General features: G+C 40.2%; 2 long non-coding RNA genes across 4 annotated transcripts; both read left to right on the top strand.

Annotated features, from left to right (window-relative positions):
* The first annotated feature begins 8,119 nt into the window (after window positions 1–8,119).
* Window positions 8,120–9,455, top strand: LOC110870936. The gene is made up of 2 exons (XR_002553359.2): window positions 8,120–8,391; window positions 9,267–9,455. It is a non-coding gene; the product is annotated as an uncharacterized LOC110870936 (long non-coding RNA).
* A 4,546-nt stretch (window positions 9,456–14,001) lies between these two features.
* On the top strand, window positions 14,002–17,098 carry LOC110872355. 3 transcript variants are annotated; one of them, XR_002554405.2, is made up of 4 exons: window positions 14,002–14,317; window positions 14,491–15,987; window positions 16,101–16,277; window positions 16,772–17,098. It is a non-coding gene; the product is annotated as an uncharacterized LOC110872355 (long non-coding RNA). The 3 variants fall into 3 exon arrangements; XR_002554400.2 differs by having other exon boundaries at window positions 14,011–15,987; XR_004864833.1 differs by having other exon boundaries at window positions 14,009–16,277.
* Window positions 17,099–22,844: the final 5,746 nt, after the last annotated feature.

Below are 22,844 nucleotides of genomic sequence, written 5' to 3'. Positions count from 1 at the left end.
AGTTTGGGGCAAAAGCAATTGAGGGATACTTTCTTGGGTATGCCACCCCGAACTTACGTGTCTGGAATCTAGAGACAAAAAGGGTCGAAGAATGGTCTGAGGTCAGAGTACAACGGCACACCTTGCCAGTCAAATGTCCTGGTCAGCCTTGGATGTTTGAGTACGATGACTTTTTCAATTCGATCAATATTGAAGCCGTTGAAGAAAGTGCTGCGGCAAGGATGTTTTTCGAGAGTGACAATGCTACCGTTTCACCGGTGGTTCGTCCAATTCTTGTAAATCAAGACCCATCTTCAGTGAACAACAATGCTCTCGACAATGAGGATTTTCACGATGCTGCCGAATTGAACGAATCTTCAAAGGATGATGAATTTCTAGATGCAGATCAAGAGGTCCCTACAACAGCAGTTCATGGTACTTCAGAGGGTACTCCTCCAGTGGATGCCCCGAGAACAGCTGAAGCTACTGCATCATCCTCTTCGTCAATTCCGGGCATTGATTTAGTTGTTGATCTCAATCTCAACAACCTGGGTATAAATATTCCAGTTCGAGATAATCCAGAAACAAGGATTCATAATACCCATCCTCAACAAAACATCATCGGAAATGTGCAAAGTGGCATTCAAACGAGAAACATGTTGCGGAACAACAACAATGCAGGCTTGTATGCAGCGATTCGAGAATCTGGGCAACAAAACGATTGGTCTTTCGCGTGTTATGTCTCACAGGAAGAGCCAAGAACTTGGAAGGAAGCAATGAAAGATAACTCATGGGTGGAAGCAATGCAGGAAGAATTGCAACAGTTCCAGAAGCTTGGTGTCTGGAAACTCGTAGAGAAACCTGCTGGTTACAAGAAGATTGGTACCCGTTGGGTTTTCAAATGCAAAAAGGATGACCGCGGAGTTGTTATCCGGAACAAAGCACGTTTAGTCGTTCAAGGTTTTCGTCAGATTATAAGGGATCGACTACAACGAAGTGTATGCACCTATTGCACGTCTTGAAGCAATTCGAATCTTTCTAGCCTACGCATCCTTCAAAGGATTCAAGGTTTACGAGATGGACGTGAAAAGTGCATTCTTACATGGTGTGGTTGAAGAAGAAGTGTACGTCGAACAGCCTCCAGGTTTTGAAGATCCTGTCCATCCTGATCGGGTTTGGTTGCTCAACAAAGCTCTCTATGGTCTTCATCAAGCACCGCGAGCTTGGTACGCAACCTTATCTAATTATCTGTTGGAGAATGGTTTTCGAAGGGGTCTTATCGACTGTACTCTTTTCATCAAAGAACAAGATGGGGATCTTCTACTGGTACATGTATACGTTGATGATATTATTTTTGGTTCTACTAATGATGTCTTGTGTAGGAATTTCGAGCGCATCATGCAGGATAAATTCGAGATGAGTGCTATGGGGGAAATGACCTTCTTTTTGGGCCTACAAGTGCAATAAACTGAGTCTGAGATATTCATCCATCAGACTAAATATGTTGGTGACATCTTAAGCCGGTTCCAGATGTCTGATGCAACGCCCATCGGTACCCCATTGCCACAAAATCACGGAATTACTCCAGACTTGAAGGGTGAAGCTGTTAACCCCTCATACTACCGCGCAATGATCGGATCTCTTATGTACCTCACAGCATCAAGGCCAGACATAATGTACCCAACGTGCCTGCTTGCCAGATATCAAGTTAACCCGAAGGCCTCACATCTTGCAGCTGTAAAAAGGATTTTTCGTTATTTGAAGGGTTGCCCTGACACCGGTCTATGGTACCCTAAGGATAATAACTTTGACTTGATCGCTTTCAGTGATTCTGATTTTGGCGGATGCAAAATCGACGGCAAATCCACAACGACTGGATGTCAGTTTTTGGGAAATCGCCTAGTCACATGGCAGTGCAAGAAGCAGACATGCGTCGCTACATCAACATGCGAAGCTGAATACATTGCTGCCTCAAGTTGTTGCTCCCAAGTCCTTTGGATCCAACAACAATTACGCGACTACTGTTTTGAATTCCTAACTACTCCTATTTACGTTGATAATTCTGCTGCATTACAGATTACTAGAAATCCTGTGCAGCACTCAAAAACCAAATACATCGAAATCAAATATCACTTCATACGTGATTGCTTTGAGAAAAGGCTAATCGATGTTGTTAAGGTCCACACCGATGACCAACGTGCCGACCTTTTTACCAAAGCATTTGACAAATCAAGATTTGACTTTCTATTATTGGTAAACGGCATTAAGGTCAAGCAAGAGTAAACCAACATCGGAAAATCATTTTTGTAAATACCTTTGTGTTTTAAATTTATCTTAGTTTGTTGATTTTAGGGGGAGTAAATCCAAATTTGAAAATCCAAAAACATCGAAAAATTTCAAAAAACACAAAAACAATAGAAAAACAAAAATGAGTTTCCTGGCGAGCAAAAGAGAAAATGATAGTACATCAGTGGTCTATCCAAACCTCTTTAAACCTTAAAATGAAAAGCGATAAGCAGCTCTATATAAGATGTATCGGTAGGCTCACAATCATTTTAAAGTGTGCGGGGTGATATAAATCTTAAATCGACTGAAGACCAGGTGGGAACCATTCATTGGCATATGGTCTTAGTACCGAAATTTCGTTTGATAGATTGCCGAGGTTCTGAGATATTCGGTCTTTATGCTGCTTATCATCTGGGTATCATGGTTGTATCTTTTACTGAAAGAAATAACGGGGACGCAAGTCTAGATCTTCCATGATACTATACATACGTGTACATATTGCATTCGACCTCAATAAGTGATAAACAATCACATGTCCAAACAAATAAGTGATGATATATCACATTTATCCGGGAGTCAAGTTCGTCTCTCTGCTGTACGAAAGTACTGACCTGTTCACGGACTTGCTCCTGTGCCCTCATGCATATGAAAATCAAGTTCCTCATCAATAAGTGACTCTATCACATAGGGCTTGTTTTCAAATCAAAATAAGTGAGAATCTCACATCATATACGGTCAAACAGATGATAATCGGTATACTCACCGGTAAGATGAACCCTCGTGCATACCTTGATACGGGAATGTGTCGTGATGTGGATGAACACCGGTCGGTAAGTATAAATCATACCTTAACGTATCCCCTTTCCATGATTACATCTGATAAGCTGAGCTTATGTGGACAACAATACCGATAATTGTTATAGGATGCTTATCTTAATATTAATTAATTGAACAACAAGAGCGTTTTGGCATGACCGTACACTGATATGATTCTCTTACCCTCGAAACTCGTAAAAAGAATGTCTGTATATATTTATTTATTGCTTTCAGTCTTTACATTTCAAATATTCAAAAATACCAAAAAGATTTTAGGTGTGTTTTAATATAAACTTTATAAAAGCCAAAAAGATTTTATTTCTATTTTATTTTCGATCGTACGATGTTGGAACTCGAGTCTTCGTTACCTGAAACCTGAACGAAAACCGAATTGACTAAATCTTCATAAACGGTCGAAATTTGCAAGTTTTGAAAGCTAAAGACTAAAATTGATAAATTTATCAAACTTTCAAACTGTCGGACGATGTTTGATTTAAACATGAGGTCATGCATGTGTCGTTTGTTCATGCTAACTATATTCCAAGCAGTTGTTCTCATTACGCGTATAGATTTCTTGCATGTGCAGATTCTAAAGGCAAGGGGAACATGGTCGATGACAAGCTTCGGAATGAAGACACGACGCGAAGGCACTCAAATGATGAAGATGATCGAGTTGCCGCTGATCAGCATCAACACCACAAGGATCTCAAGCATTAATGATCAAGTCATTCACGAGCATAACTCAAGGGGGAGCTTATGTTAAGGGGGAGTTTGTCAACACACTTCCTACATGATACGGGGAGTTTGTTAATACACTTTCTGCTTTCAAGACGTGAAGACTTTGAAGATCCTCCGACTTAGAAGACATGAAAGGCGAATCTCGCGAGTAGCGTCCAAGGGGGAGTTTGTTGATACATATTATGTGGTCGCGACTCGACTCGGTTCGACTTGGCTCGGTTCGACTCGGTTAGGTTCGGCTCAAGCCCGACGTCACGACATTCCTCCGTCGTGCGCCCCAGAGTTCGACACGCGAAGCACGGAGAGCCGAGAACGCTTCCCGCTTGACACATCATCATGACATCATCATGATGATGTCATGATGATGTCACCAAGTTTGACTAATCATTTTAATTTGATTTTGAGAATTCTTGTACGTGCATGAGTATGTTCAACAACTTGGGCCAATCAGGATGCACATGGACTTCAACAATTTGGGCCCAAGCCCATGATTGACGTAACAAGAATTATGTCGACGAAACACTTCAGTTTCGTCGACCAAGACCAGTTTTGTCGCTGTTTCGTCGAGCAATGATGTGATTCGTCAAATGTAATTGTGATTCGCCAAGTGTGATATGTTTCGTAGTGTCTGTGTGTATAAATAGACAGTCTTAGTTTGAGACTCACAGGAGAACACAAGAGAGCACACAGAGAGCAAACACACACACACGAGAGTTTGAGAGAGTTTATAGAATACATCTGTAAACATTGAGCTTGTAACCGAACCTTTCATACGTATTAATACAGTGGTGTTAATCGGTGAATATTGCGTGTCGTGTATTTGCGTGTTCTATCTCAGTTTGCCTTTCCGGTTGGATTCCGCACAACCGGGTTGGTTTGTACACAAGGATTAGGCGACTAGATCCTCCTAGCCGGACCTACAGGATTCTCCACCGGCGTGGGACGCTTAGGTTTGGTGATGCGGAGGCTTTTCATTGGTTGGTGGATTTTGGTTGGTTTCAATTGGTTCTTGGTTATTTTTATTTTTATTTTTCTTATAACAACGCCGCTAATCACGCCGTTTCCACTCCTCCCTTTTTTGCACCATACTACTTTTCTGGCAGTCACATGTCGAATAATGTCACTCTTTCATACCCCCACTCCGTATAGTTTTAGCCTTCTCTTTTTATGGATCAGCCGAGCTTTGAAACTAGTTGAATCAGTGAACCGACGGTTCGACTGGATTTGATTTAGAATATGGATAAATTAAATAAATCAAGTAAGTGCTAACTCAATTATGTTATGTTACAGGGATACTCACATTATTGTATTAGTTATGTTATTTTTTTTAATCAATTTGATTAAATTATACAACATAAAACATTGGCAAAAAATAAATATTAACAATTTTTTCGTTCTATAGTTCTTTTTTTTTTTTTTTTTTTACTTTTTTTACTTAAACAACAATGTATTCCTAATTTTACATATTGGACATCACAGGACATAACCTCTTAGTTTTAGAAGTGGACACTATCTTACACACATAATTCCCGCTAGGCCAAAGGGCCTTTATAATTGTTACAATTAACTAAATGATTGTACTGAACACCCCCCCCCCCCCCCTATGTGATTTTATTATGGAATTTGAGTAAGTTTTACAAAAGAATGCAGAGTACTCAAACGAAATGAAACAATCTTTAAACACTATCATCAAAGAGATGACTAGATCTATACAATAATTACCTAAACTATCCAACAGTCTACGATCTAAACCAAACTGATCATCATTGTGATGATCTTTTAGAACAAATTTGAGATAGAAAACCCTAGATATCGACATAGAGAATGAAGATACCTAAACTTTAACAACCTTAAAGCAATATTTGAATAACCATTAGTTGGTCTATGCATATATTGACTTAAAAAATGAACGACATATGAAATATCTGGTCTTGTATGAGCAAAATATATGAGATTCCCTACAAGCCTTTGATAGCCGGTAATATTCGTCAAAACACTATCATTTTCATCACACGCATGCATAAGAACATGATATTGACATATTGTTCTATAGGATTGCTAACCAGTTTGCACACAATCATGACATACTTGGCTAGCAATTGAAGACAATGCTAGCGTTGGGATAAACATGAACCTTTATCACAATTTATAACTTCTATTCCAAAGAAGTATTTCAAAACCCATAAGTCCTTCATTAAAATCTCAGATTTAAGAAACAGTTTGACCTTTTCAATTTTATCACAAGAATTGTTAATGATTACAATGTCGTCAACACATAATAATAGCACAACAATCACAGAGTCATATGGTTTCACGAAAAGAGAGTAATGGCACTTACTTTGAACAAAACTTTGCTAGAAATAGCTCTAAACAATACAACCGGGCAGTTAGGCTTAAAGTTTTGTACTTGATTATTTTTTACCATGAAATAAATTCATATTACACAATTGTGGTTTAGTTTGGTATGGTTTAGTCATATTGGTTCAGTTTGATCGGTTAACTCAATAAGGGTTGGTTAATTCGGTTTTTTACAAACCCCTAGATGATGGTAATCAGTATTGGGTTCTAACATGGTGGGGGCTTAAAACAAGTGGGTAATTGGGTCATGGGTAAGGGTAAGTGAGTAACCGATTTAATAATTAATTAACTATATATATTTGTCGTTCGAAGAAAAAGTTAATTTAATTTGTTAACTTAAATGTAATTGGTATTTTATTATATTTAGAAAAGTAAAAGTTTCCAATAAAAGTTATATACTAGGACATCATCATGAGAAAATTATTTTTTCAAGATTAAACTACAAACTCATATGCTTACATCATACTACATATATGCGGTATATCATATACTACATACATGTCGATGTCAGGGTGTAGCTTGGGTTTCGAAATATATAATGTATGTAAATAAGTTATGGGTGTTATGTGACACCCATCCCAATAGGTTTGCCTTCTATTGATGATGATCATGCTTTTGTCTTACCGAAAGGGGCAAAGGCTTATATGCTAGGCATTTTCTTTATCACATGTAGTTAGGATTTGTCGTTCAAAAAAATGTAGTTAGGATTTGTGTCTTTGGATACTCAATACCCATTTATATAAGCCAGTCTCTTTTTTACTTATACTTGATTTGAAAACATATCCTTAAAGAAAATTTCATTATTTTATTTGACTCATTGTTCATGTAAAAACTCTTTTATAAAATCTTAGGGGTTTTATAAATCATCGAGAATATTTCCAATGGAATTTTTTGTTTCAAATAATCATACAATTGAGATGATTAGACCAACCGTGTGCTTGCTTTCTTTTTGTGTAACTCTATGATCACTCTTCTAAAATTAAACATGTTTTAAATGTTCAATATTACTTAGGTGTTGTTTGTTTTTGCAGACATAAATTGTTTGCAATCTGATTTCATCTGTTTTCATGTCTGCAACTGAAGATGTGGTCTGAAGATCTGCAAGCTGAAAATATAAGACTGTTTATTTTTTACTGTCTGCAAGGAGAAGAGGGAGGTCGGAGGAGAAGAGGGAGGTCGTCAGACGGTGAGGAGAAGAGGGAGGTCGCCGGAAAACTGGTCGGAGGAGGAGGGAGGTTGTCGGACGGCGAGGAGAAGAGGGAAGTTCGCCAAAAAACTGGTCGGAGTAGAGGTACCTGGTCGGAGGAGGAAAGGGAGGCCGTCGGACGGCGAGGAGAAGAGGGAGGTCGCCAGAAAACTGGTCGGAGGAGGAGGAGGAGCGGCGACGAGGAGAAGAGGGCTGATGTTTTAAGCGTATATGATGGAGGAGTATATTAGGGTTTTTGTGAAGATGTTTTAAGAAGGGGGTCCATAGTTTTTTTTTTAAGATGAAAAAAGCTGAGTTCAGATCTGTTAAAAAAAACAAACAGTCTTCAAGGGTAACGTCTGCGCATCTGCATACATCAGCTCCTTTGAAAATATTTGAAGAAAAAACAAACACCACCTTAATGACTTAGAAGTTTGGAGTTAAAGTGGGCTCAAGGATAGTCTAAGTTTCAAGAGAAAGTTTGCTTAAATGAAATGATTTTTTAAGTTTCAAAGGTTGACGAAAGACCCTTAACGACACATCCACAACCAACTACAAATTTCTAGACAACACACTTCTTTTTCATAGTCTTGACTTTTTTTTAGTTTTATAAAACGTTTCCCTTATAGATTATATATACTTCTAATTTACAACATTTCTATGCTTATGGGTGTTGTAAGTTGTGCTTTTTTGGTGTTTTATGCATACAATGATGGTACAAAAGCATTATTTACAAGTACCTTCCATGTATTTATCACACACACAATTGCAAGTCTTTTTCTTTTAGCTTAGAGAGAGACACGGGAGAGAGAGAAACAGGCGAGAGAAAACTAAACGGAGTCGGAGCGTCTCCGGCGATTGGCCGAGCTCCGGCGCGTGGTAGGCCTCAATCAACTGAACCAAGAGTAAGGAATCTCATGGTGGTGACGGAACGGTGGTCGTGATGTTTGCAGACGTTTGTGGTGTTTACCGGGTTGTTGGAGCATTTTAGAACTGATGAAGAGATTGCCACCATTATTGGTCATGAGGTATGTCGTTTGGTTGATTTATTTACAAGTTGATATGAACGAAATTTGTTTGCATATAATCTTTGATGTTTGATGAAGTTTAAATGGCCTTCACTATTTGCATAGTCAGAACTTGTATGCTATTGTTATACCAATATATTTTGGATTGGTAATCTTATGCTATAATTTATGCAATGTAGGATCTCATGAGGCATCATAGAGAAGTGATTTAGGGAGTTAGTTTCCTAGATGGAACAATATTGGTCCTCCATAAGGACATATTAAACAACAATTTGGAGATTACTCATAGTCATTATATTCTCACTCGAATTCCTAATACCCAGCACAAAATTGTTCTTAAGAATTCTTAGTGATCACTAGATTTAATTAAATAAAAGCCATCATCATGACATCTTCATGTTTTGGATCAAGTAGTCTGAACACGTTCTAATATTCTTTGGTGTCATTATTATGATAATTGTAAAGAAATAAACATGACTCCTTTGTGAGGGTGCTTGGATGTGCATTTTAAGTGATTTGTTTGAAAAAAACTAGAAGAAGGTGCTTTAGTTAGGGTGGGTTATATGATTTTTCATTTATTTTGATGCTTAGTTTTCGTAGTTACATGCTTTTCAATGTTATCAATAAATGACCACAGAGTTGTCATAATACTAAGTTTTTGCCAAAGGCTTTAAATTTGATAATGGCAACTTGAAGTCATGATAATTTGACTGTGTATCCAAACACCTCTTTAAGATACTGGTTATTTGATCATCATGTATTCTTGGTCACTTTGCTGTTGGATTAGTCTATTTAGTTAGCATAGCTTTTAGATCCTTTATTTTTTCCAAATAAGTTGCATATTTCGATGTAATTTGGATTTTTTTTTTATGAAGGATGATAAGAAAGCGACACATTATGGCGATGTTCTTCACCTATTTATACACATATGGTCTGTATTTTTTTCCTATTTTTTCATTTGTTATATATAATATAGGTGGTGTATTCGAAATGTAATCAATTTTGAAGTTTGTTTATGTGTATAAACGTTGTACTGCCAAATAACACTTTATGAACATTTTGAACTTAGCGTTTATGCTTTATTCATATATATTACGTCTTAAATTCTAAGCCCCGGTCCGCATCGCGGCCGGGGGCTTCCATCTAGTTTTGTAACACCCCGTGTTTTCCAAAGTCAAAGTCGAAGTCAAGTGTTGACTGTTATTGGAATTAAAGATTAATAAAGATTAATTTCATTTTAGTTTCATTTTGACTTTCGTATTATTTGGAGTAAGTGTTGTATAATCAAACTAATCGACCGATAATCGAATTGTGAATCAACGACCGACTGTGAACAATAGGAAGTAACAATGCAATAAAGCTAGTCAACCAACAATCAAGCTAATCAAATCAATCATCGAACTCAAGTGTGGGGATTTTAATGCTTTTATACGTGTGTGTGCCTTATGTGTTACTTGTGCATGTTTACTTTTATGTTAAAGTGTGTGGTGAATCAATCAAATCAATCAAGACTCAAAGGTGAATCAAACTCAATGGAAATCGAACCCGAAATGGTTGTAAGGATGCTTGTATGTTAGATATAGTAGTTGGGACTAAAAGTAATTTGATTAGGAATTCTATCATCCTCAAATCATCGTTCATTGAACTCGAAATATCGAAAATCGTCGCGAAACACTCAAAACCAGGCAAGCCGATCGAACAGGGCAACCTGATCGAACAGGCTAGCCGATCGAACAGGACCGTTCGATCGGACAGCTGCTCGATCAGGGATGCTGTTCGATCAGCTGACCTTTCCTCTTTTGGAAGCCTATAAATAGGGCTGTCCTTGTCAAACTTTCCACTTTTGGAAAAGCTCTGACCGAACAGCCTCTTCTTCTCACAAAATCCAAGATTTCTCTCAAACCGGTAAGTAATTCCCTCTAATTCTTGTACGTTTTTGTTCATTAATCGATTCTCCATCTTTCTATCTTTCAAAATCTGAATTTCATCCATGAAATCACCAAGATCTAGGTGTTCTTGAGTGATGTCATCATGGTGTTCTTGGTGTTCATCAAGAACTTCATGTTCTTGACTTCATTCAACCATGAATAAGCTAGATCTAACCGATTTCCACATCAATAACTTAAAAATCTACCAAAGATCTCAACATTTCACGGTGGAAAAAGGATTGGAAGATGGGTTTCATCTATCTTTCAACTCTTTTACACTCAAGAAGGTGAAAACGAGACTTGAACCGATTTACAAATCAATCTAAACAAACACATGGTTCAAGATTCGGGTTTTACCAAGAGATTTACCGATCTCGGGTTAAACGTTAAACTTGGGTTCCAAACCGTCTCTGACCGAGTTTGGGTGATTCCTGCTCGAGTCAGTAGGCTAAGTGGGGACTTCAGTTTTGTGGTTCAACTCGTAGTCAAAATATCTCTAAAACATCAACAAACAACGGGAATAACCAAGTGTTAGGTGATAAGTTAATCGAATCGAGAAGCTGGCCGAACGGCTAGGCTGTTCGATCGAACAGCCCAACCGAACGACTATGCCAGCCGATCGGTTAGGCTAACCGATCGACTAGCACTGGACCCACCAACTCACAAAGTGTAGTATTGACGAGGTTCTGTTCGATCGATCGAGCCACTCGATTGTAAACATTACTGCTCGAATCAATGAGATACTATACTTCAAAACACATAGACTTTTCGAAACATTGGAATGTCACCCGATCGAACATACCAACCGATCGAGTGACATATTTGAAAACGATGAAATGCTAACCGATCGGTTGGGCTAACCGATCGAACAGCAGTTCGATCGACCAACTTGAAAGGTAGTACAAACCATCATACACAAACACATCCTTCACATCAAAGGAAGAAACAATCCACTTGAAGGAACCAGCCGATCGAGCCAGCCAGCCGATCGAATGGATGTTCGAACGGACTTTCAACCCAATCGAACAGCCCACTCGATCGAACTGCTGTCCGATCGAGTGGCCTACTCGATCCAAGTACATTGTTTACTTTTTCCGCATTACTCATCGTTGTGTTATCGAACTATTCAGGCTAACCTATTCCCAGTGCTCCCTTCAATCCACAATCAACCACTGTGAGTATACTCGATCCCTTTTTGCTTTCAGCACTTTTGGGTGTTACATACGTAATCTATCAAATTCACAAACAACACAAACTACTTGAACGCTAACCTGCTTGCATGTATTACTTGCCTAAATGATTGCTGTTTATTATGTTTACACGTGGAGTGCTATCTGCCTGCTTTAGCAACGTAGTACTATAGTTTGGACTCAGCACCCGTTCCCACGGGGGTTGCTAAGGACAATTACTTGCATGGATTACGGTGGTAATCATGTATTGCGAACTGTCTCGGACAGTCAACTCGAAGTCATTGGTATCGATGGTCCCATGTTGATAATTTACATGCATCGTTTGCCCTTGTGTACGTGCTTGGTTATGCGTAAACTATTCAAACTCTATATGCTATATCAAACTTGTGTACTCACCTTTACATTATATGTATTGACTTTTATTTTAACGTATGTGACAGGTGTTTAAGCTACTAGCTTGCTAGGGAAGCGAAGCAATAATAAGTCTCTAGGAGCCTGTGACCTTAGGACAGTGTCCACGTACCTGCTCCAGGGCCATAATTATCTGTAGATCTTGTACTGGCACCTGTAGTCAGTAAGATTTACGGATAGCTGTCTAGAAGTCTTAAAACAATATTTACATTCAGTCTGTAATAATTAAGAATTTGAGTTGTCGGAACAGTTCCCATATTGTTTGGTTGATTTCTATGATAACTTGATATTATTTGGGACACGGTATGGGACGTGTTATATAACTGAATTGTATGATAGTTGTTGTGGAAACTTCTGAACAATCTGTTTCGCTCAGTGCCGCGCCCCGATGATTCCGCCATCGGTTGGGGTGTGACAAGTTTATTTTTAATTTTAACCATTTTAACCATTACTATATGATAAAATGAAAAGTGAATGAACAGTGCCATTTTTCATTCACTTTTCATTTTTTAATTCTATGTGATTATTAATTCTTTATTTATTAAATGATTTTTTATATATTGAGCAATACCTTATATTCATTTATTATACTATGGGGTATGGGGTGAGGGTTGGGCCATGGTTTGGGTACAAATGCCCAAGTCATCACCCCGGGTAGGTTTGGGTTTCGGCGTGGCCACTTGGGCGGGAGTTTCAGCCCGGGCGTTGGGCATGTCTAGTGGTCCTTCGTAGCCGGCTCTCATTGGCTGGGTTGGCTAGCCATAGCGGCTAGGATTAAATTTTAAAAAATAATCGTTTGGCTTATATTCATTTATTATACTATGAGGTATGGGGCGAGGGTTGGGCCGTGGTTTGGATACAAATGCCCAAGTCACCACCCCGGGTTGGTTTGGGTTTCGGCGTGGCCCCTTGGGCGGGAGTTCCAGCCCGGGCGTTGGGCATGCCTAGCGGTCCTCCGTGGCCGGCTCTCATTGGTTGGCCCCTTGGGCGGGAGTTCCAGCCCGGGCGTTGGGTTTCGGCGTGGCCCCTTGGGCGGGAGTTTCAGCCCGGGCGTTGGGCATGCCTAGTGGTCTTCCGTGGCCGGCTCTCATTGGTTGGGTTGGCTAAGCCATAGCGGCTAGGATTAAATTTTAAAAAATAACCGTTTGGCTACCCCGGGTAGGTTCGGGTTTCGGCGTGGCCCCTTGGGCGGGAGTTTCAGCCCGGGCGTTGGGCATGCCTAGCGGTCCTCCGTGACCGGCTCTCATTGGCTGGGTTGGCGAGGCCATAGCGGCTAGGATTAAATTGTAAAAAATAACCGTTTGGCCAAGCCAAATGGTTCACCCAAGTCACTATAAAATCCCCCAACCCCACCGCCTGTCTACATCACTACCCCAACCCTTCACTCCACCTACCCGAACCCGCTACCCACACTTGATACCGGCACAACGCGATGAAGGGCCGTCAACCCAGTGAGACCCGTTACTGGACGGAAGCTTTCCCTAGCTACCGGCACAACGTGGGGAACGACCGGCACAATTTAAACGCGCGCCAACACACGTGGCGCGAGCTACGACCGACCGTTTTAAAGCCTACTACGATAGCGTCCCGGGTGGTGATATAAGTCACGAAAATCGGGTGGCGGTGGCCAACATCGAGTTCCGGGGCAAGGAGCGGAAGCCGTTTGACAAGCTCGCCCTGTTCGAAATCTATCTAACGCTTTAGGCTTTTTTTTTCTTAACCGACCCAACACGTCACTCACCAGTGGGGAGGCTCGAAGTCCACGTGTCAACCCATGCCCCAAACATGAATCCTGTAATTTTTACAGTGATTAAGTGGTGAAACAAGAGTTAGGGTCTACGTTCAGTCTTTGCAAGAAGTGAAGCGGTTAAAAGAAGAGTTGCAGGATGATGTCGGTCGAAAACACTAATGCCTTTCGCGCAACGCGCGTCATTAAAAAACACTATTAAATTAAATTAAATTAAATTAATTAATTATTATTAAATATTAATTAAATTAAATTAAATTATTAATTAAATAAAAATTAAAAATGAAACTGAATTAACAGTTGTTTGGGTATTCTCGGGAATTGTGTGTTGCTTCTTAACGTCTTTGAGAAGCGCGTGCCACGCGTCTTGAAGCCCTACAACAGAAAACCCGTACTGCAATCGTGAGAGAAAAAGAGGAGCCTGCGAATCAAGAGAGATGGAGATGGTTGTTGGCGACGGCAGACGCGGCGGAGGCCGTTCTGTGCTCCGACGATGAGTAACTACGGCGGTAGCGATGTTTTCGGCGGCGGCTAGGGTTTCGTCGATCCATGGGTTCTTATGACGTTCGTCGAAATCCCCGATTTTGGCATAGCATCTGGATTTTGAGGCACGGCGTTCGTCGGAACCCTAGATCGTCGCATGCCCTCTGGTCAGTTTTCACTGTGACCACTCACTAATGGTTAGGGTCTCCTAGCCTGAGACGTTGGTCGTTGCCGGCGTCCTCTCAAGGACGCCTGTCGTAGCGGCTGTGTTTTCCTCTCCCTGGTCATCATCTTTGTTTTCTTTTATTGACTATGGTTATTTTTGGGTTTCCATTGTCAGGTGTCGATGATGGCTAGGGTTTCCTATGCTGAGACTAACAAAATTTGATGAGTTGTGGTTGCTTTTATCCACGGTTTATCGATGACGATAGGTGTCTTAATCTTAGATGTTCATGATTTGAATTTTGAAATCGTAAGTCACTTATGTGTTACCTTTGCTGCTTTGGGTTTTCACATACCACGTATATTGTATGTATATAAATCTGTGATTTGTAGAGTTCCTTTAATGATGGAGCTACATGCATTTGGTCTGTATACTGTTTTTGGCATCCATGTTGTGCGACCATTATTTGGCGTTTTGGATACTGAGCTAGGCGATGATGATCGTGTGGGTGTAAATCGAGATGATGATTTAACCGTGGCGTGGCATGTTTGAGAGATGGTAGATGTTCATCTGCAGCCTCCATTGCAGCCACGATTATCTCTTCCATTTACACCCTTTGAGCCTCTAATTCTATGCAACTTGCTGGTAATGTATTTATTGCTTTGAATTTGATAGTTTGATATGTTTGGAGCGTTGCTTTAGTGGTTTATAGGCTATTTATGTCTGTCATTGGCACTGGTTCGAATCTCCCCAGACGTGATTCAACTGCATTCGTACATGGGAGCGATGGCTCACAAGCTTGCGTATTGTGTTCCTGGTAATACTTGAGGTAATACTTGACTGAGTTCTATAGAATCAAGTCAACATGACTCTTAATTTAACTATCATTTTGAGCAGATTCAATTACTTTAGTCACGACTCGCGACTTGGTTCAATAATATCAATATGCTTTTATTTTAGCAGTTGGATTGAAGTGTTCGTAGCTGTTTAGTTATTCATTTATTTTAATGTGTTAAGTGATTTTGGAAAAGCACAAGTATCAAATAACACTTTGGAGCATAACTTGGCTTGCGCGAAAGGTCAAACTACGTTGTTCCTTGGTGACTTTTCGTATTATGTCCATCAAGAGTAGTGCATACGAGCCAGGCCGGATATATAGCGCTGGAAATCATAAATTCAACTTTGCTTCTGAAATTGTAAGACTAATATACATGTATAACCTGAATAATGCAGACCGCAAAACATAATTACAGTGCCTCATGAATTGGTTATAAAAATTAAGGCAATATGTCGCCATCGCGCGACAACTATGGAGGATGGCAGCTTAGCAGCTGCAACCCCTATTGCAGCCAATGTGCCATGGTCCTTTTGCATTCTTTAAGCCTCATTAATTAGTTCACGTTTCTAATTGTGCATTTGTATATCAAACCTTGAGTCTGGCTTCTTGAGTAGTCGGTAACTGTCAAAATTTGTTCACATAAATACTTTGTTTCCCGCAAAGAGTTTTTATTGCTTGCGCATCGCCTTTGTTCTGCCACGTGTTTTAACTTTTGCACCTCACCACTGATGATTGGGAGTCAAATTGAAGTTGGTACTGTGGCTGTTCGTACAGTTTGTTGAAGCTTTGGTGTGCAGGTGTTTGTTGCCATTTACCACAACTGTAAGATCAAATGGGTATGTGGTGTCATATTCTATTCATTTGCTGCTTATTGTGTTGGTATGGTGTATCTGTTCTATACTTTCACTTATTCGGTGTCTTATTCTCTTCCGACTGTTTGTATATGAAGTTATTACGAGTTAATGATGATTCGAACACGGGAGATGGATCTGAAAGCGGGTTTGGTGGAAGTGATAATGTAGAAGGTGCATTTGGTGGTGAACAAGATATCCCCACCGACTCATCTTCGACTTCGCGTTGGAGACGAAAATATCACCGGCAAACTCCTCGGCTCTTTATAAAATGGGTTAGAATATTTTTGGCAACTCAGATAGGTTAGAATATTTTAGGCGACTCAGATATTATTCCACCTCATCACTGGGTTAATTTGTCTTACATTTCCATCTCAAATGTAGTAAAAGGTCAAATAAAGAATGATAAAAGGGAAATGGGTTGAACAGAAACAAACAGGTTGATAGTGTCCCAAAATGGTTTTAATGCGTACAACTTTCGAAATCTCTTTATTTAGAAATTGGGATTATTATTACATGAGTATAGTGCTGGTAATCGTATTTACATTATTTATTTATAATTGTTAAGTATATATTGTTCATAAAAAGGATGTTAAGTACCTATTTATTGTGAAACTGCATATGATGTAATTCAAACAAATGGTCAAGCAAAGTAACTCGGTAAAATGTAATATACATATATATCAAATTGTTTAGGATATTGCATATGGCTTACACATTCACCTTTTGATATTGGATTTAACTTCTTTCTTTGACTATTTTTTAATAGATTGACTGGATGAAGTCTTCAAAGTTGCTTAGCCTGAACCACCATTGACACCTGTATTAGATTTGTTTTTGCGATTGGGAAATGGTGGTAGTGCACTGAATGCTATACAGAACGGCTATGCGCAGCAACATGCGGATTGCTAAAACGCCAACCCGACAAGATCCAAAAAAGACCACTTTTTGTAATATGGTTAAAACAACAAACCAAAGTCATATTTTGCATTGCTCCTAAATGTGTATGTGTCTGTTAGGCCACCTAATAGAACTATAAATTGCCAAATCTGTTCTTTTCTAATTTGTAATACGACTACCATTACCGCTGATTTTATAACATTTTATAACATATGAAAATACAGACTAAAAAGGAAAAAATGTTCACCGCAACGCGGCGACGTTGATAAACCTAGTTAACAAATGTTAATAAGAGAATGGAATGAACAGTGTAAATTTTTGGTGGCATTGGATGATTGGACCACTTATGATGATAACCCACGTGTGAGTTATCATCATGAGTCACTATCCAAACCACTCTATACAAACCTTAGTCATTTAATCAAATCACTTGGACAAGCCACCTGTAACTATCCACTCTATTAAATAAACCAGCCTTTCCCAAATCCATTATCATTATATTTTAATAAACTACCATTTCTTTCTTAAATCCATATAAAATTTGGTAGGATTAAACATTGCGGCTCCAATTCTCCAAACGTTGCCTGGAATTATTTCGTTGGAGAATCAGGATTCGATGCGGATGGAAATGGAATCAGCCGCTAAGCGGCAGAGATAGAAAGAGAGAGAGGGAGAGACAACGAGATGCTGGAGGCGGTGGGAAGAAGCTGGAGGATGGCGGTGGCGGTGTGGTGTTGGGAACAAACTGTGGCCGGTGGTGGAGTCCCGTGTAGATGAACCGGCTGCCATCAATCTGAGGCATGGGGTGGATGTGAAAGTGAAGCTGAAGTAGGTGTCCGACAAGCGAAATACATAATACACCCTCAACGATCTGCCTCCCTTTGACCTCCGTGGGTTGCTGCGGCTGGCCGCAAGGGTGTCGCCGGAGAAACCACAGCAGGCTTCTCTAAGCTCAAATTATTATTTTGGTAAAAGTATATTACAACCACATTTTGTCATAGTTATAACTAGATGTAGCTTGGTATATGTGAAATTAGTGTTGATAGTTAACTAAAAGAAAACACAGTGGAGCAGCCGATGGTATATATTTCGATAGATGTTTCTTTCATGTGGGTTTAGTGGTGGATAAAGATTTATTGTACCTGTTTGTTTGCTTGCTAAGGTCATAGCCTCTTTGGGTTGTTTAAAAAAGTTTCCTTTCTGTTTTTGCAACTCTGGCATATATCATTCGATTAATATTATTTAATATAATCTTGCAATTTGGAAATATATTTTCTTTCATGTGGGTTTAGTGGTGGATAAAGATTTAATATAATCTTGCAATTTTGGAAATATCCCTTATTAGTTTGTAAATATGCAAACCAATCATTTGAAACGAAAAGAAAAGGTTTATTTTGGTACCTCTCGATACATTAAATTTTCACTTTGTTCTCTATGTCCGAAGCAATAACACTAGATACCCCATTATTATTTTTCCATGCTTCTAATTTGTTCACAGCAATAACCCTTCATTTTTTAAGTTTTCTGAGGATTGGTTCATGCAAACAAATTAGAAAAAAAGGTATAACATTTATTTCTAAAAATACAAGTAGCTCAAGAAATTAACCATCAACTTACTAACCCGGAAATATCATTGTACCTAAAAAAGAAAGAAATTGATAAAACACCAAATTTAAAGTGGATTTTTGTAATTAAATGGTTGTACAGGAAGTGAATAATCAAAATATGAAAATACATATAAAACAGTGCTTAGCGTGTTGGTTACTAGAGGTTTTACCCATGTTACTTTGGTTTTTCTCCATGGTTTGCTACAGTGAGTTTATCAAAATGGGATATAATATTTTTTTGGTTTTTCTCTTTGGTTCACTACTTTGCTATGATGAGTATTATCAAAATGTCATAGCAGTTGAGTCTATTCTTTGCCAACTCAAAATGCGATAGCAACTGAGTCTATGTCGCGGCACCCGCCACAACGTGACCGAGTCTATACCGAGATACCCGCCGCAACGCGCGGGAAGAAAAAACTAGTTGTATTATATCACATATATTTTGCTACATTATTATATTATATTACATTACGTTGTATCATTACTTATTATGTTAAAAGTCCCATTATAACTATTTATTAGCATTAAACTTTATTTATTATTTGTTTTTTATTATACTTGTTTTAGTCATTACTATTAGGTTCAATCCATAAATCCAACAAGTTGTGTGTTTCAATTTAAAGGTGAGTATATAATATAATTTAGTGTTAGTTTTAGGTAAAAATTTCAATCAACCCTTTTAAAAATTTGATTAAAGTCCTTTAATTACTCCCAAAGAAAAAAAAATCATGCGTATTGCATTTCATAACGCTTTACATATGAAATGTAATAGTCAAATATCATTAAACAAAAATAATCAAGTGCAACTAAACAAAAATTGAATGGTAACTAAAGCTTTTTAATTCTATTTAACAATGATTTTTATACATTATAATTACTAAATTGGCGTGTTTTAAAAACTTTAATCACCAATTCAATCATAATTCATAAATAAAGTCATCAAATTAGATTTTTTTTTTTTAACTAGGAATGTTCTTGGACCTGTTTGAGTGAGTTTGGCCAATTTTGATCAAATTTATAGGTTGAACCATTAACTACGATATTAAGAAAATAAAACTGAACTATCCAGATTGGTTGGGCCAATTGGACACGTTGGTTCGGTGGTTTGAACCATTTAATAAATCACTAGTTTGTATTAGACTAATGATAAAAGATTATTTGTTGGTTATAAAGCCTATGCATAATTACGTGTTCTAAAAAATGAAATAAACAATGACAGTGAAACAACCAGTTCGTGTTCAGATTGCCATCCAAAGTGCTAAGCTTGAACTCTTAATATACGAAACAGTCAACTGAGATAACTGACGAGGTGTGACCCGCATCGGTCACCCGACCCGGTTACAACCTTTTATATTAATATAAATACAAAGATTTATTCTAGAACCTTCCATATCTACATGGAAGGTGCACAACTAAATCTCCCACTTTTTGGGAAGATCGCATAAATCTCCAACCTATCGGAACGTATCCTGAAACAAAGGAAACCCTAATGGAAAACCTATAAATAGAGACAAATGCGTAAGGTATGATCATCTAATTCCCCTACGTTTTCCTCTCCTATATCATACTTCTCCCAAGAACAAATACTTATTCTCACGCCGGAGGGTGGTTACAGGAATAACCACATTCCTGTAACGAGTCCTAACGGTGTTTCTGTTTTGCAGCTACTCGTTCGAATCACTAATCATTGAAGCCATTGGTGTTGTTAAGGTCAGTGTTTCTTCATTGGCGCCATCCGTGGGACCATAAGAGCAACAAAGAACTTCATGGCAAGTGATCAGAACATGGCTGGTCAAAGATTGACAGATAATAACTTGGCACTAGGGGCGGGAAGCGGGACCACCCCACTATCGTCCCCGGCCGTTACCAGATCTTTAGATCCAGAGTTCGAGGCGGAAGGACCACCACCGGGGTTTGATAATATCACCACCGTCTCTTCCCAGGCAGTGGTTACAAACCCTTTCCTCTATATGCCCTCACAAACACCACCTGGAAGGATGGAGGGGACAGGCGGTGGCGCCTCTGCTCCAGGAGCTGCTGTTTTCTCGCAGACCTCACGCCTTTACTCCACCCCAGTCATCACTTCGGCGAGCCCAGTCATCACTTCGACGAGCCCCAGTATCTTAGTATCTGGAACCAACACTCCCCAATACTACCAACCGTTGGTCTCCAGTCCAATGCCACCGTTGTATTCAGCCGCGCTTACGGCGGCGTTATCCACCCCACCTCATCAGCCTGTCATCATGCCAACCGGAGTAATGAATGCCCCTGTCACTCCAGGGAACCAAATGTATTTCCCGGGGTATTGCTATACGCCCCCTTTTGGGTATTTACCCTCGTACGGGGGAGCAGTTTATCTGCCTCAGGGAACAGCGCAAGGAAACTCTCAATCGCCATACGCGGCTTACATGCCGCCGTGGTGGAACTTTCCAACGCCACAGCCAACGTATACCCAAGCGCCAACGGAGCCTGTGCACTACAGAGAAAATGCGGTCAGACCCCGGTTGACTCCTTTAGAAAACTCCGGTCCAGGAACAGGTCCTGCCCCGGGTGGGAACATCCCACCTACACAGCCAGTGAATATAGAAGATGACGAGTTAACCAAGCCGTACAAGCCAGTGGATGCAACATTCCGATCCAAATTCACGCGTAGGATCGCTGAAGCCCCTATCAAAGAAAAACCGAAGATGCCCCAAACCGTCGGTAAGTACGATGGCCTCACTGACCCGGATGATCATCTTAATTTATTTAAGAGCGCGGGTGAAGTGGCTTGTTGGCCCATGCCCCTATGGTGCAAAATGTTCGTACAAACTTTAGTGGGAGCAGCACGAGTATGGTGGGATAGCCTACCCACGGGTGAGATAGACAGTTTTGAAGACTTGGAATCAAAGTTCATCCTACATTTCAGTCAACAGCGCCGACATACAAAAGATAGGAACGAACTACTCCATATCCGTCGTCGAGACAATGAGACGGTGGAAAATTTCATCATCAGATTCAACAAAGAAAGCCTGGCGATACCAAGTGTCACCAACGATTTGGCATGCGGAGCTTTCCTCCAAGGGGTCAATGATGATGAGTTACTGAGAACATTGCACGGAAGGGATGGGGTACCCCCGACCATAGACGAGATACTCCGGATCGCCAAAGTATACGTTATACAGGAGAAAGCGGTAGCGGCCAGCCACGCGGCCAACAGAAAGAAAGAAGCCCAGAAGAACCAGGAGGAAAAGGATAGTCGGGGGTCCAAGAGTAAGCACAAGGGAGACCGATACCAGCGAAACGACAAAGACTCGCGGTATGATAGACACCGGAGCTCCTACTCAAGGAATGAGACGTCAAAACCTCGGTCCGAGTATCCCAATTTGAGCAAGACCCCAGCAGAAATTCTTGCCTCAGAAAACCTCAGGCTTAATCCACCAAAACCGTTAAAAGACAACCCGAACAAAGACACGAGCAAATACTGCGAGTATCACAAGGGGAGCGGGCACGATACTAACGACTGTTTCCAGCTTAAGAAACAGATCGAATATTTCGTGAAGTCAGGAAAATTGGCACATCTAGTGCGAGACATAAAGCAGGGCCCGCCCGTGGTTAAGGAAGAAAGCGATAAGGCGGCAGGAAAAAGGCCGCGCGAGTTGAACATGGTTCATGCCGGTACAAGAAAAGGGGCGAAACGGAGTTTCTCCACACTCGAACCTTGGATGTTGGCAACTATGACAATTGAACCACGAATGGAAGATTTGCATCTTACCACGGACGCCCTGATCATTTCGGCGGCGGTAGGAGATTACCGTATGAGGCGAATCCTGTTCGACACCGGAAGCTCGGAGGATATCATCTACGAGCATTGTTTTGATAGAATGCAACCAGAGGATAAAAAGCTGCTCGAATCAGTACACGCTCCTATTAAGGGTTTCACAGGAGAGAAGGTGGATCCTATCGGTCAAATCACCTTCCCGGTAACTTTCGGGCAAGCACCCAAAGAAAGAACGATACTACTTACCTTCCTCGTGGTCCGCGCCGAATCGTACCACAATGTGATCATTGGAAGGTTCACCTTGGGAAAGTTAGATGCCATAGTCTCCACGGCGAGAGGCTTTATGAAGTTTCCAACACCGCAGGGTATCGCTACCGTATTTCGCGATAGAATTGGAGAGATATTGGATACCAAACGATGTCGCCAAGGGCCCGCGGGGGCCACGGGACCAGAAAGGTGGGTACTGAGCACACGCCACCCGGACCAAATGGTCACCATCGGCGACACTCTGTCCCCAGAAGTAAAGAGCGATTTGAAACAATTGCTAAAAAGAAACGCAGACATATTCGCTTTCG

Source organism: Helianthus annuus, chromosome 8 (genome assembly GCF_002127325.2).
Source record: "Helianthus annuus cultivar XRQ/B chromosome 8, HanXRQr2.0-SUNRISE, whole genome shotgun sequence".
Classification (NCBI taxonomy): domain Eukaryota; kingdom Viridiplantae; phylum Streptophyta; class Magnoliopsida; order Asterales; family Asteraceae; genus Helianthus; species Helianthus annuus.
The sequence above is the reverse complement of the archived record's forward strand: the minus strand, read 5'-3'. Positions and strand labels throughout refer to the sequence as shown.